At 39.4% G+C, this 15,226-nt stretch overlaps 1 protein-coding gene across 3 annotated transcripts in view; it reads right to left on the reverse strand.

Moving 5' to 3' along the window:
- enpp4 (ectonucleotide pyrophosphatase/phosphodiesterase 4) overlaps positions 1-11,150 on the reverse strand; it is a 34,790-nt gene extending 23,640 nt beyond the window's left edge. Inside the window, exons 1-2 of one of the 3 annotated variants that reach the window (XM_060851334.1) lie at positions 11,022-11,150; positions 6,589-6,735 (exon numbers count right to left, since the gene is read on the reverse strand). The gene's annotated coding sequence lies outside the window, so the exon portion shown is untranslated. The remainder of the gene's footprint in view (positions 1-6,588; positions 6,736-11,021) is intronic. The other 2 variants (XM_060851344.1, XM_060851324.1) reach the window with 2 other exon arrangements.
- Between the last annotated feature and the right edge of the window lie 4,076 nt (positions 11,151-15,226).

A 15,226-nucleotide genomic window follows, 5' to 3' on the forward strand; every position in this document is an offset into this window, starting at 1 on the left:
AAACAAATCTGTAACCTTCAGCAATACTAACAGTCTAAGAGTGGAAGTTAGTGTCAATTCAACTGATTTTCCATTAAGGAGTTGGACAGGTGGGTTGAGGGAATGGAATCTCAACTGCACACCCTCTCAGAAAACAGTACTTAATTTTTACCTCCATAAAAGCGAATGAATTTTGAGAGAGTTAACATTTCATCTGCAGAATTACTAACAGCAACCTGTGGATTTCCAAGGTATTCCATACCCAAGTAGACTCCCAAGATTCTTGTCAGTTTCAGCTGAGTAATAGCAGCAAACATTGATAATGACACTGAAGGTGCCAATGTTAATTCCACATTAAACTCTAAAAGGATTATTGAAATATTTAGCCAAATCTGAAGTAACTTTGAAATTAGGTCATGATTTGGAGATGCCGATGTTGGACTGGGGTGTACAAAGTTAAAAATCACACAACACCAGGTTATAGTCCAACAGGATTAATTGGAAGCACACTAACTTTTGGAGTGACGCTCCTTCATCAGGTGATAGTGGAGGGCTCAATCCTAACACAGAATTTATAGCAAAAATTTACAGTGTGATGTAACTGAAATTATACATTGAAACATTGATTGTCTGTTAAGCCTTTCATCTGTTAGAATACAGTGATAGTTTCACTTCTTTCATGTGTAAATCACAAAACCTTTTTTTTAAAAGTTGCATTCTCGGGTTAGCTGTTAACAATGGTGATAGCTAGACAATATGCTGAAGGTGTTGACCCCTGTGTTCTCTGTCTATGCCATGATGCTTAGATTGATTCTAATCTAAAAAGTGAGACAACTGAGTTTTACATAAATTCACGCAGTTTTTGAGCTCAGAGTTCTACATGAATGCATGCAGTTTTTGAGCAAAGTATAATGTAACCCTGCAAGTACAAATTCACCCCACAAAATATATGTGTGCATGTGGGTCTTTGTGTGTGTGTGTCTGTCTGGGTTGGGGGTTGTGAGTGTGAGAAAGTGTATGTGTGTAGTGAGTGCAGAGTGTCATAAGTCTGTGAGGGGGTGCATATGAGAGTGTGGGAGTGTGTATGTCTGTAAGGGTATGTGTGGGTGCCTGTGTGCACATCTGTGTATATGTGTGTATAGAAATGTGTGTGTGTGAGAGTGTGTGTGTGTGTAGGAGCATTTGTGTGTGTGTGTAGGAGTATTTGTGTGTGTGTATAGTGCAATGGTGGTCACCTGTAATGTGACATGAACCCAAGGTCCTGGTTGAGGCCCTCCCTATGGGTACCAAACTTAGCTATCAGCTTCTGCTCGGCCACTGTCCCGAAGTCCACCTTGGAGGATAGTCACCCGAAGGTCCGAGGCTGAATGTCCTGGACCACTGAAATGTTCCCCAACTGGGAGGGAACCCTCCTGTCTGTTGATTATTGTGCGGTGCCCATTCATCCATTGTCGTAGCCTTTGCTCGGTTTCCCCAATGTACCATGCCTCCGGGCATCCTTGCCTGCAACGTATAAGATAGACAATGTTGGCTGAGTCACATGAGTACCTGAGCTGAAAATGTGTTGCTGGAAAAGCACACCAGGTGAGGCAGCATCCAAAGAGCAGGAGAATCGACGTTTCAGGCATGAGCCCTCTCCTGCTCTTTGGATGCTGCCTGACCTGCTGTGCCTTTCCAGCAACACATTTTCAGCTCTGATCTCCAGCTCTCACTTTCTCCTCACATGAGTACCTGCCATGTACAAGGTGGGAGGTGTCCCCACATGTAATGGTGGCATCTATGTCCACACTCTGACACATCTTGCAGCGTCTACCGTGACAGGGTTGTATGGAGTTGTCCTGAGAGCCGGGCAGCTTGCTACAAACAACTATCTGTTTGAGGTTTGGCGATTGATTAAAAGGCAAGTAGTGAAGGTGTGGGGAAGGTTTTAGTGAGGTGCTCATCCTCATTGATAATGTGTTGCCGGTCACAAAGAACATGGCGTTTTTCAGCTCCTGGGAAGTACTGAACAACGAAGGGTGCCCTGTAGGTTGCAGCATGTGTCTGTCTCCTGAGGAAGTCATTACGGTTCCTTGCTGTAGCACGTCGGAACTGCCGGTCGATGAGTTGAGCATCGTACCCTGTTCTTGTGAGGGCATCCTTGAGCACTTCCAGGTGTCTGTCACGTTCCTCCTCATCTGAGCAGATCCAGTGTATGCATAGGGCTTCTCCATAGGGGATGGCTGTTTTAATATGTTTTGGGTGGAAGCTGGAGAAGTGTAGCATTGTGAGGTTGTCTGTGGGTTTGCGGTAGAATGTGGTGCTGAGGTGTCCATCCTTGATGGAGACGCATGTATCCAAGAAGGAGACAGACAGTCGAGAGTAGTCCATGGTGAGTTTGATGGTGGGATGAAACTTGTTGATGTCACTGTGTAGTTTTATCAGTGACTCCTCACCATGGGTCCAGAGGAAGAAAATGTCATCAATTTGTGAATTTGTACTGGCAGGGTTACATTGTACTTTGCTCAAAAACTGCATGAATTTATGTAAAATTCTGTTATCTCACTTTTTAGATTAGAATCAATCTAAACATCATGGCATAGACAGAGAACCCAGGGGGCCAACACCTTCAACATATTGTCTAGCTATCACCATTGTTAACAGCTAACCCGAGAATGCAACTTTCTCAAAAAATGGTTTTGTGATTTACACATGAAAGAAGTGAAACTATCACTGTTTTCTAACAGATGAAAGGCTTAACAGACAATCAATTTTTCAATGCATAATTTCAGTTACATCACACTGTAAATTTTTGCTATAAATTCTGTGTTAGGATTGAGCCCTCCACTATCACCTGATGAAGGAGCGTCGCTCCGAAAGCTAGTGTGCTTCCAATTAAACCTGTTGGACTATAACCTGGTGTTGTGTGATTTTTAACTTTGAAATTAGGTGTTCTTCTATATGACGGATTCTGGGAAGGTTAAAGGAAAGTTAGGCAGAAATCATCCCAACATAGCTTAGATCAAAAAGGGACCCTATTGTACTTTTAAGTTGTACTATTGTACAAGGAGTGCACAAATTTTTATTGGTGTGAATGGTTCTGAATCAAAAATAATAACTAAAGTAGAATCAAAACTTGTAAAAGTTTTATGCAAATCTGAGGATGAAGGGAATGAATTTTGACAAAGGTATTAAATGTCTGCACGGAACCAGTTTAATTCTTGCATCATTTCAAAGGATATACCAACTTTCCTGAAATATAAAATGTATCAGTCTTAAGAATATACATTTTGACAAAATAATGAGCCAGCATTTGAAATTAACATAAAGCTAGCTTCGTAGCTGTAATGCAACAAATTTAATCCAATTGATGCTACCATATACGCATGTACCAATAGAGGAGTCTCTTATGAACAGATAAAGGATCCTTGTTTAACAACTCAGGCAGTTCATATTCTAAATTAATCATATACCAGTTTAGTCAGCTATTGGGCTCAATACAGTATTTTTGGAGCCTCCCATACTACTAGCTAATTTGTACTGACAGCGTTGTAGAAGTGTATAACTGTATTGCAAAACTTTTACAAGCAACTGCTAGCTGAATATATAACTGTTTCTATTCCAAGAACTTCACAACAGCCTGCATTTTGAAAAGGAAATCCACCATCTTTTTCTTCACTAAAAGTTCTAATATCTAATGTGGATGGGTGGAAGGGTGGGGTGGAGGGAAGAAGTATTAAACACTGGCAGTAATTTTATCCTGGTGTTGCTTTTTAAAGCCTCATTAAAGCATTGACTGAAGACCAGTGCTTTGACATATGTGCTTCCTACAGTTAGGCAATGTGTCTACTCACTGCTGGTGCTTTGACGATCAAGTATATAAAATGCAGATTTACAATCAAACAGTAAAGCATGCATATGTATGTTCTCAATCCATATCATGCGCCATATGTTTAAGTATTGTGTCTAATATGGTTCAAGCAACCAATCTGTATTCTGGTTAGCAGAAAGTAAGAGGTTTGCCAGCCCTTAAGATAGTTCACAGAGTAGCCATTCCTGCCCAGAATTAGAAAACCAACATGAAGAACTTGAGCTTTCAGAGTTGGGGAAGAAGGAAAAAGTAAAGCCAAGAGGCAACCTTACAAGGGATAAAAGACAATCAACTACTTTTCAAATTATAGTATGAAAGAGAACCAGAGGATACCGATTGAAATTGATAAAAGACAAATTTAGAATAAATTGAAGGGAGATCTCTGCACAGAGCATGAAAAATGAATTGAATAATTGTGTCGTGGAGACAAAAACCCTGGATTTTCCTTAATGAAAAAGGTAAGTCTAGTCAAAAGCTGTATCAACTTCATTTAGCTTGGTGCTGTTGTGAGGTAGGAGGAAAGAAGAAAACGTTCCTCACCTAATATGAAAGTGTTATGAGAATTGATTGAAATCAACATTAAAAATGGATTCCAAAGACAAATTGATTGCCTCTGGAAAGAGGATGTACTGAATCATAGCTCTAATAAAAGAAAAACAATTTTGTCTGTGAAACATCATGCTTATTGACACATCCTTCTGGTAAGAATGCATGGAACAATCACTTACAGAAGTTATCTAGTGTAAAACATACACGTCAAACCAGTATTGAGATAAAGGCCCTAGTTTTACCTGCCTACGCTTGGTGGTAATTGGTCAATGGGACAAACAAAATACTGGGAATTACCTGCTGTATCCCTTCTGCTCCTTTCCGATTCTGTCAACATTCTGCTCTTTTATGTAGGCCACCCACAGGAAGTAAGTGTGGTCCCGAATTAAATTTATGCATCATGATTATATGATGTTTCAATTTCAAGAACTAACGGAAGAGTGGGGGGAGCTGATGTGCCAGCCCCACAGACAAAGGACTAGGAAACTAGACCATGCTTCAGAAAAGGCAGAGGTGACTCCTCTGGCTTCAAACATCTACTCTCTCCTCCTTCCAATCATAACAATACCTCCTGCTACAATTGGCGTCCATCTCCATTGTTCCCTGATTCTGGCCATCTGTCAGCCGCTCACAATCCTGCTCCTGGACAGGCTGTTATTTAAACCAAACTCTGTTATTAGGACTGCCAGCTTGTTACACTGTTCCCAGGAATTGAAAATGAAACTTAAACAGAAACGTAACTGACATCATTCATATTTCTCCAAACACACTATGTGCTAGGAATGATGCATTGTAAGTTTAGTACCAGTGCAGTAGTTGGTGATTTGGCATCCTGAAGTCTTATGTATGCACAATCACTAGCTACTGGCCTTCATTGGCCTCCTTATTAGTTCAATTCAATCCATTTTGAGTTAACTGTTCCACTCCCCATCCAGCCTCCAGGAAAATGGCTTTGAAGTAAGACAGTACTGGCAATTACACTCCCACTCAACTTCATTCATAACCATTAATCCCACACCTAAATGTATAAAGTAATTTTAAACTTTACCACCACTCATTTTTAAAATAAAATATTGAATGCTCCACAAACAGAAATAGTTAGAAATATATTTCAGATCCTGAAGCATTTGAAGGGATAAACCGTCAACCACCGAATACTTGTAAAACAGGTACTACATTATGAATGTAACACAAGTAGCTAACCACAAAGCTGGAGGACGCGGGGAAATGAAACAAAAACAGAAAAAGCAGCAAAATCTAAACTAAGGAACTAAACAATAAATTTTAACATTCTGGATTAGTGGTGCTGGAAGAGCACAGCAGTTCAGGCAGCATCCAAAGTGCAGCGAAATCAACAGGTTCACAAAAGTATGTGATTACCACAGCCAAAAAACTTTCCTATCAAGTTACTATTAGGCAGATTAACAACATTTTGCCTATGCAGGTAACATGATTCCATCTTCTGTCAGCATTTGGTCTGACCTGCCAGAAACTTGTGAAGGATATCCAAAAATTGGAGAAAACAGACTTTAAACACGATGGTTGATTTTCCAAATTTGCTGTTCAAATAAGCAACGGTATTGACAAAGATATCAATTTAAAATTAATAATAATCTTTCTTAATCACATTTGCAGCCCAACTTAAATGTTATTGCTTATTGACATTTTTAAAATGCTCTTTGCTGTAATTTAACACAGACAGGTTCGACCAGCTTTGTACATACAAATAAATCATGTGACCTTTAATGAGTGAGAAACTATGGCTCTGACTATATTAACTGGAAAAGAAAACTGGATTATGGAAATAACTTACAATATTATAGTATATCTCAATTGTTAGAGGGTAAAGATAACATTTCTGATCTTATTATTTCTGTACTAGGATTCTTAGTGTTGGAAAGCCCAATTTCCACAACAGCATTAACAACTACTCTTTCAAGTTTTTCTCCCAAAGCGGAAAATCCTTAGTCTTTCTTTGCCAAAGTGTCATAGTGGTCATATCACTGGATTAGTAAACACGAACCAAGACTAATGCTCAGGAAACATAGGTTCAAATCCCACTACAGCAGTTGATCGAATTTTAATTCAATTACCAACCATTGAATTATAAAGCTAGTCTCAATAATGGTAGTAATAATGAGTAACTGTTAAAAACAAACAGATTGTGTGGTTCCCTAATAACCTTCAGAGAAGAAAATCTGACATTTTACCTAGTCTGATCTGCACTTGACTCAAGACCCACGATAGTATAGTTGACTTTTAAGATGGCCTCTGACTGAAATGCCCAAGCACACCAATACGTTCAAAAACAAATTGAAATGGGCAACAAATGTTGGCTTACCAGCAGCACATTCATCCTATGAAGGAATAAAGAAATGGATAGAGACATTATCGTCTGAGGGTCATACTGGACTCAACATTGACTTTGTTTCTCTTTTCTCAGATGTTGCCAATTTTTCCAGGACTGTACTTTTGTTATATGTTAACACTCTCTCAGCTCTCCGTTAAAGTATCAGCCTAGATTACAAATACCTCAAGGTCTCCTTTGATTTTATAATTTTGCTCTCTTTTGGTCTTTACTGCATCCACTGTGGTTAACAATAATTGTAACCTAAAATGATGAACTTAAGATAGATAATTAAGTTTCTTTCTCCAGAGATGCTGTCCTACGTTTTCATTAGTTTTTGTTTTTACATTCACTTGCTGGTATCTGCAGCATTATGCTTTTCATCAATGCAAGATACTGCAGCAACATTTGAAACAGAAGATGGGGATGATAACAAAATGATGGTGTGAAGGATATGGTAGTCATATGATTTATCGTGTTGGATAGCACCCAAGGGCCCTTACAGAAGTAAGGGCAGAAATTATCTCTCAGGGTGCTTCTGTTGGGTGGTGGGGGTGTCTGAACCTGCTGGGCCAAGACTCACTGGTGCAGACATCAGGCAGTGGTGTGGCATATGGAGAGGCCATGTTGGAAGGCCAGACAATGGAAACATCCTGAACGAAGATAAGGAAGCTATGCTAAAATGGGTCAGGTATTATAGTAATCAACATCAAAATGGTTCTCTGAGCACTCAATGAGATTTCAATTTCCCAATAACTTCAGGAATTTAAACCAAAATGATATCAAAGAGGGCAACATTAAACAGACTACCAATAATTGGTCACTTTATCACATTACTTTGAGAGACTTTTCTGAGCACAGTTGGTGGCCAAGCTTCTATACATTACAATAGTGACTACATTTCTTTAAAGAGTTCATCAGCCTAGGACACTAAAATGTCAACCAATGAGTACAGTTTTAAATAAAAGTTCATGTTTTCTTTGTTTAACACATCAAGGAGTGATTCTGCAAATATTCAACACAAAGCAGGCCTAAAAACTTGCCACAAATTTTTTAGTTTCCTCCCATTATTCCACATTTTTAATGAGGATCCTTGGATATTATAAAATTGTAATTCATTATTAATGGATTTTCCACCAAGGCTCAAAATAACCTTGGCTCAAATGAATCAAGCAGGTGTGATTCCAAAACTTGCAAGCAAGGTGACAAACATGAATGTCTGTTTTTGTTTATATTTCCTTATAACATTAATATGCACAAATACCCTGATTGAGCCCTTTACATTACACTGTCAAAATTGAAAACTCCTGTAGAAACAAAATAATTTTCCTTCAACACAATCAGAGCTATTGCACTATATATTTTCTACAGTAACAACTCAGGCTATTTACAGTGTATCTTTGTTTCTGAAACCTTTGCTTCAATATGGACAGAGATCAAACATATTGCTTATTTTATATTAGATTTAGTACAACATGGTTAGTATGACATGGCTAGTATGCTTTGATTATTTAAATAACATTTCATGTCACATGATGGAATTGTTGGAAAAGTCTCTGAAGACTCTTGTGTTCTGCTATTTTGAAACCAAATTGACTAATGATCCATTAAATTCAGAAATCACCTGACTTGGGTTTTCTTATCCAGCCAATTACCAAACATAAACAGCTCTAAGTACAGAATATGAACAAAATCCCAGTTTTACAGTTAACAATATTTTTTGAAAAATAAATACATCTTGCAACATTTATGGCAGAAGACAGGAAAGGAGAATGAGAGCAATAGAGATTTCATAAAAGTTTATGTGTTTTAATATAAAAGGATAAACTGTTTCCAGTAGCAATAATGTCAAGAACCATAGGATGCAGATAGGCAAAACAACCACAGGGATGTGTGAATGAATACTTTTTTTATACTGCAACAAGCAGTTTCAATCTTAATATTCAAAGGAGAATTGGATTTAATAAAATGAAAAATTTATAGGGTTAAGTGGGAGGAGCAGGAAAGTGGGTTTAACTAGATAGCTTTGGCATAGAAGTGAGGGCCAACAATCAACCATGCCTCATGTCACCCAACCATTAAATACTTCATAGACACAGGAACAGGATTGTGCCATTCAACACATTGAGCCATTTAATACGATAATGGCTGATTGAACACGTCAATGCCTTTTATGCATACTATTACCACAACCTTTACGTCATTGAAAATTATCAACTTCTACTTTTAACATACTCAAAAACTGAGCTTTCACATCCCTCTGGGGTGCAGAATTCCAAACATTCACCACCCAAGTAAGACAATTTGTCCTCAGTCGTAAATGGCATCTCCCTTCCCTTTAACTAGTGTCCTCTAGTTTTCGGCTCTCCAAGCAGGGGAAACATCTTACCTGCTTCGATCCCTTTCATTATTTTGTAGATTTTAAAGAGATCACCTCTCATTTTTTGAAATTCTACAGGCCCAGTTTGCTCTCTTCTTGGGGCAGTCCTGCCTTTCTGGGAACAAGTCTGATGAAGCATTATAACATTTCCTCTATGGCAATAATATATTTCCTGAGATAGAGACAAAAACTTCATATGGAACTCCAGGTGCAGTCTAACCAAATTCTTATACATTTGAAGAAAGACTTCACTATTTCTGTACTCAAATCCTCTTGTGATAAATGGTAATATTTCAATACCTGTCTAATAGCTTGCAACACCTGTCATTAGCTTTTAGTGATTTCTTGACAAGGACACCCAAGTACCTTTGTACATCTACTTTACAACCTCCAAGCATTTAAGAAATATGCTGTATATCTGTTTTTCCTACCAAAGTGAATAACCCCACATTTATCCAGAGTACATTCCATCTGCCATGTTCTTTTTAACCAATCGCTAAGCCCATCCAAATCCTCCTGAAAATATTTTATATCACCCTCATGGCAAATTTTCTGTTTAGCTTTATATCTCCTGCAAACTTAGAAATATTATGTTTGGTCTCTATGTAAAATTTCATCGATATATGTTGTGGACGGCTGGGACCAAATTACAGATCCTTATAGTACATACAAATCCCAGCCTGTCAATGTGAGAATGACCTATTCATTCCTTTTGCTTTTGTTCACTAACCCTTAATCCATGCCACTACATTATCACCTATACCATGTAACTAATTTTGCCAACCAACCTCCTATGAGGAGCCTTACAAAAAGCCATATGAAAATCCAAGTTTCAGGAATTGCAGAGACAAGGAGGGGTTTGAAAACAATGAATAATTAAAAATTTGGACATTGTTGAGTCAAGCTAATGTAGATCATCAAGGACAAATATAATGACTGAACAGAATTTTGACATAACTAGGAAATTAGCATAACAGCTTTGGACCAAGTTGGAAGATCACCCTGAGAAATTCATAAGTAACAAAGGCATGTCTGGAATTTTCAGTACATGAACTGAGGCAGGGGTGAAAGGTGGTGATTTTGATGAAGATGTTATGGGTCAGAAGCTCAAGGTCAAATAGGGCACCAATAAGATTGAGGGAGTCAGGAATGTGGGGACAGAATTGGTAGCAGGGACTGAAGACACTGGGCATCCCGAAAGCGATGAGGCAAGATCAGAGATAGTGGAACAGTCACGGGGTGGCTGCCAACTACAACTGGTCACCCTCGATCTACATCTAGAATGTGACATTCCGTTTCTGGATAATAAGGGGATGTGTGTGAAATTGAAGTGGCAGTATCATCAGAGATAATGTAAGTGTATGAGGAAGAGAAGCCATTGCAAAACATCTCGCATGTTCACCCTGGAGAGTGCAGTGTTATTTTGTGTACTGATCTCATCAGTATGACCGGGTCATATGATAAACAGTAGATCGAGTTGATGTCCGACATGATAATCCGAAAACGGAAGAACTGTCAACAATTACTAATCTGGCCAAAGCTCTGTCTGAAACATCTAACCACAATTCCCGTGTATTGCCAACATCTGAGAAAATGAAACAGCAGAAACAGCTTCGTTTTGGTGGTTTCCAAATAAAAAATCCGCCCCTAAGATTTACGACAAATATGAGTCAGAATGAAACGCACTAAATGAAACCGGTTGCGCTGGTTGTGTAGTGATCTGCAGTAATGAGGTCTGCAAGACACAGTGGCACACTGAAACACGGGAATACCTCGCGAACACTGCCCACATGCTACCGGCTGAGCTGCAGAATGTTGTGCTCCACAGCCTCAATCTCTGACTGACACCACGGCTCGGTCAGTGCTCCACAGACTTGCAGCATCAACCCACACAGAACCGGCCGGCCTCTGCTTACCTCTCGTGTTACTGTACCTGGCCAAGAACCTCTACACCAATACATACAGAAAAAGCACGCTCCTAACAGAAAAACAAAAATGGAACGAAGTAACCACTATCGTCCTCCTCTTGACTTCCGCGTCCTACATGTTAGGAGGATTTGATTGACACTCAGGGGGCTGGGCTTTCCAGTGCACAGTAAATTCTATAGGGTATTACCATTTCTCTCATCTTGTCCCACAATTTTCCCCCAAAAATACAGCAGTTTTTAAAATGCGTTAAAATAAATAAAATTAACTCTAAAGTACTGGGTTTCTTAATCGATGTCCTCCAGGGGTAAAGTATCAAAGTTTAACACTGAGTAGAGTTTAAAATTGATGTGACAAAAGTACAATGATGCACTTTCCAAATATGATGGTAATACCCTAATTATTTACTGATCCCTGAGACCTAACTGTCCATGTCATATTCTGGCGGTGTTACGGGGTGAGACCATTTCCTACAATGGTTCACAACAAACAAAACCCAAAGGCCTGGGCCCATTTATTTTGCTAAACTCAGAATTAGCTCCAGCAACAGAGTTGCTCCAGTTTCCACACTTCCAAATTGCAAATTAGAGTTTTTCCATTGACAAAACACTGCTAAATTTGAAAAAAAAAAGAAAATTATTAAACTAAAATTTTATGAGAAATTTGTAAATAAAAGATAAATGTTTGTTGATGGTGCTTTTCTGGGTGTTTTCAACAAAGATACTCTCTAACGAGAGTGCAACCCTGCAAGGACAATGGAGACTTTGCCTTTTATCTTATATCCCAACCGACTGATGAGATGGTGCAGAGGTGCTTATGATTATAGTAAGACAATGCAATGCCCACTCCTGGCACCATATTGCATCATTAATCCTCACCAGTGACCATCATGTTGTGTGAGTTGTGTGAATTCTTGGTTACTGTAACACAGATTTGCTGCCATCATCCTTTTTACATTGGGACCTACATTGTCTAGTGTGACTGTGGAAAACCATTAGGTAGTCCAACAAGAAGAGGTTCTGACAAGTTATATTGATATGGTACACATAATTATTAACAACAGGGATACCTAGATGGCTTTTGGCCTGTCTGTTAAGAGGAAAAATGATTTCCTACCTTCACTGTGCACCTCATAATTTTGTACACTTTAATCAGGTCCTTGTTCAACCATCTCTGGTCTAAGATAAACAATTCCATCCTGTCTAATCTCTCTTCATAGCTGAATCACCCCAACCTCGGCACCATACTGGTGAATCTCTTCTGCAGTCTCTCTAGAATAATCCCATCCTTCCTATAGAGCTCCAGTTATGGCCTTACTAAAGTTTTAAACAGCTCCATCAAACCTTCCTGTTCTTGCATTCAGTGCCCCAACAAATAAAGGCAAGTAACCCATATGTCACTTAACTGCCATATCAAAATGTCATGCTGCCTTCAGGATCCATGGATCACACCAAGGTTGCTCTAATCCTCTCCACTTCCTACAATTCTACCAGCTATCATGTACTCCCTTGCCTTGTTAGTCCTTCCAAAAAGACATCCTCACATTTTTCACTATTAAATTCTATTTGCCACTCTTCTACCATTTGACCATAGAGTCATAGAGATGTAGAGCACAGAAACAGTACCTTTGGTTTAACCCATCCATGCTGACCAGATAGTCTAAATTAATCTAGTCCCATTTACCAACATTTGGCCCACATAAGTCTAAACCCTTCCTATTCATATACCCATTCAGATGCCTTTTAAATGTTGTAATTGTACCAGCCTCCCCACTTCTTCTGGCAGCTCATTCCACACACACAGTACCCTCTGTGTGAAAAGGTTGTCCCCTTTGGTCCCTTTTAAACTTTCCCCTCTCACCTTAAACCAATGCCTTCTAGTTCTGGACATCCCCACCCCACGGAAAATACCTTGTATATTTACCCTATCCATGCCTTTTATGATCTTATAAACCTCCATAAGATCATCCCTCAGCCTCCAACACTCCAAGGAAAAGAACTCCAGTCTATTCACACTCTCCCTTCAGTTCCAGCCCTCCACCCTGGCAACACCCTTGTAGATCTTTTCTGAACCCTTTCAAGTTTCACAACATCCCTTCAATAGAAGGGAGACCAGAATTGCACACAATATTCCAAAAGTGGCCTAACTAATGCCGTGTACAACTGCAACATGACCTCCCAACTTCATACCCAATGCTCTGACCAATACAGGAAAGCATACCAAATGCCTTCTTCACTATCCTATCTACCTGCGACTCCACTTTCAAGCAACTATGAACCTGCACTCCAAGGTCTCTTTGTTCAGCAACACGCCCCAAGACGTTACTATTAAGTCCTGCCCTGATTTGTCTTTCCAAAATGCAGCTCATCAAATTTATCTACATTAAACTCCTTTTGCCACTCCTCAGCCCATTGGCCCATCTGATCAAGATCCCATTGTACTCTGAGGTAACCTTATTAGCTGTCCAATACACCTCCAATTTCGGTGTTATCTGCAAACTTACTAAACTATACCTCTTATGTTCATATTCAAATCATTTATATAAATGACAAAAAGCAGTGGACCCAGCACCGATCTTTGTGGCACACTACTGGTCACAGGCCTCCAGTCTGAAAGGCAACCCTCAACCAAGACCCTCTGTTTACTACCTTCAAGCCAGTTTTGTATCCAAATGGCTATTTCTCCGTATTCCATGTGATCTAACCATGCAAACCAGTTTACCATGAGGAATCATGTTGAATGCCTACTGAAGTTCATATATATCACATTAACCACTCTGCCATCATCTATCCTCTTATTACTTCTTCAAAAAACTTAGTCATGTTAGTGACACATGATTTCCCATGCACAAAGCCATGTTGACGATCCCTAATCAGTCTTTGTCTTTCCAAACACATGTAAGTACTGTTTTCCTCAGGATTCCCTTCAACAACCTGCCCACCATCAATGTCAGGCTCACCAGTCTATAGTTCCCTAACTTTTCCTTCCCACCTTTCTTAAATAGTGGCATCATCTTAGCCAACGCCAAGTCTGCTGCGCCTCACCTATGACTATTGATGATACAAGTAACTCGGCAAGTGATCAAGCAATCACTTCCCTAGCTACCCAGAGTTCTGGGGTACACCTGATCAGGTCCTGGGGATTTATTCACCTCTATGTGCTTTAGATATACAGAACCGTCTCCTCTGTAATATGGACATTTTTGAAGATGGCATCATCTATTTCCCACGTTCTATATCTTCCATGTCCTTCTCCACAGTAAACACTAATGGGAAATATTCATTTAATATCTCCCCCATCTCCTGCAGTTCCACATATAGGCTGCTTTGCTGATCTTTGAGGGGCCCTATTCTCTCACTAGTTACCCTTTTGTCCTTAATGGATTTATAAAATCCTTTTGGATTCTCCTTAACCCTATTTGCCAAAGCTATCTCATGTCTCCTTTTTGCCCTCCTGACTTTCCTCTTAAGTATACTCCTACAGTCTTTATTCACTTCTAAGGGTCAGTCTCTGCTGTCTATACCTGACATATGCTTCCTTCTTGTTCTTGACCAAAACCTCAGTTTCTCTAGTCATCCAGCTTTCCCTACATCTACCAGCCTTGCTGTTCTCCCTAACAGGAGCATACTGTCTCTTGTTATCTCATTATTGAAGGTTCCCCATTTTTCAGCAGTCCCTTTATCTATTCCCCCCCAAATCAACTTTTGAAAGTTCTTGCCTAATGCCAACGAAATTAGCCTTCCTCCAATTTCGAATTTAAGTTTTAGATCCAATATAACCTTTTCCATCATTATTTTAAAACTAATAGAATTATGGTTGCTGGCCCCAAAGTGCTCCTCCACTGACATCTCAGTCACTTACCTTGCCTTATATATCTAACAAATTCCTCTCCATCTAAATCCTTAACACTATAGCAGTCTGGGTCTATGTTTGAGATGTTAAAATCCCCTACCATAACCACCCTATAATTATTACAGGATAATTTGTAAGATCTCCTTACAAATTTGTTTCTCAATTTCGTGCTGAGTATTGGGGGAAGTCTATAGCACAACCCCAATAAGGTGATCATCCATTTCTTATTTCTCAGTTCCATCCAAATAACTTACCTGGATGGATTCCTAGGAAGATCCCCCTGAAGTACAGCAGTAATGTTGTCCCTTATCAAAAACACCACTCCCCCTCCTGTCCTGCCTCC

Source organism: Hemiscyllium ocellatum, chromosome 3 (assembly GCF_020745735.1).
Source record: "Hemiscyllium ocellatum isolate sHemOce1 chromosome 3, sHemOce1.pat.X.cur, whole genome shotgun sequence".
NCBI classification, from domain to species: Eukaryota; Metazoa; Chordata; class Chondrichthyes; order Orectolobiformes; family Hemiscylliidae; genus Hemiscyllium; species Hemiscyllium ocellatum.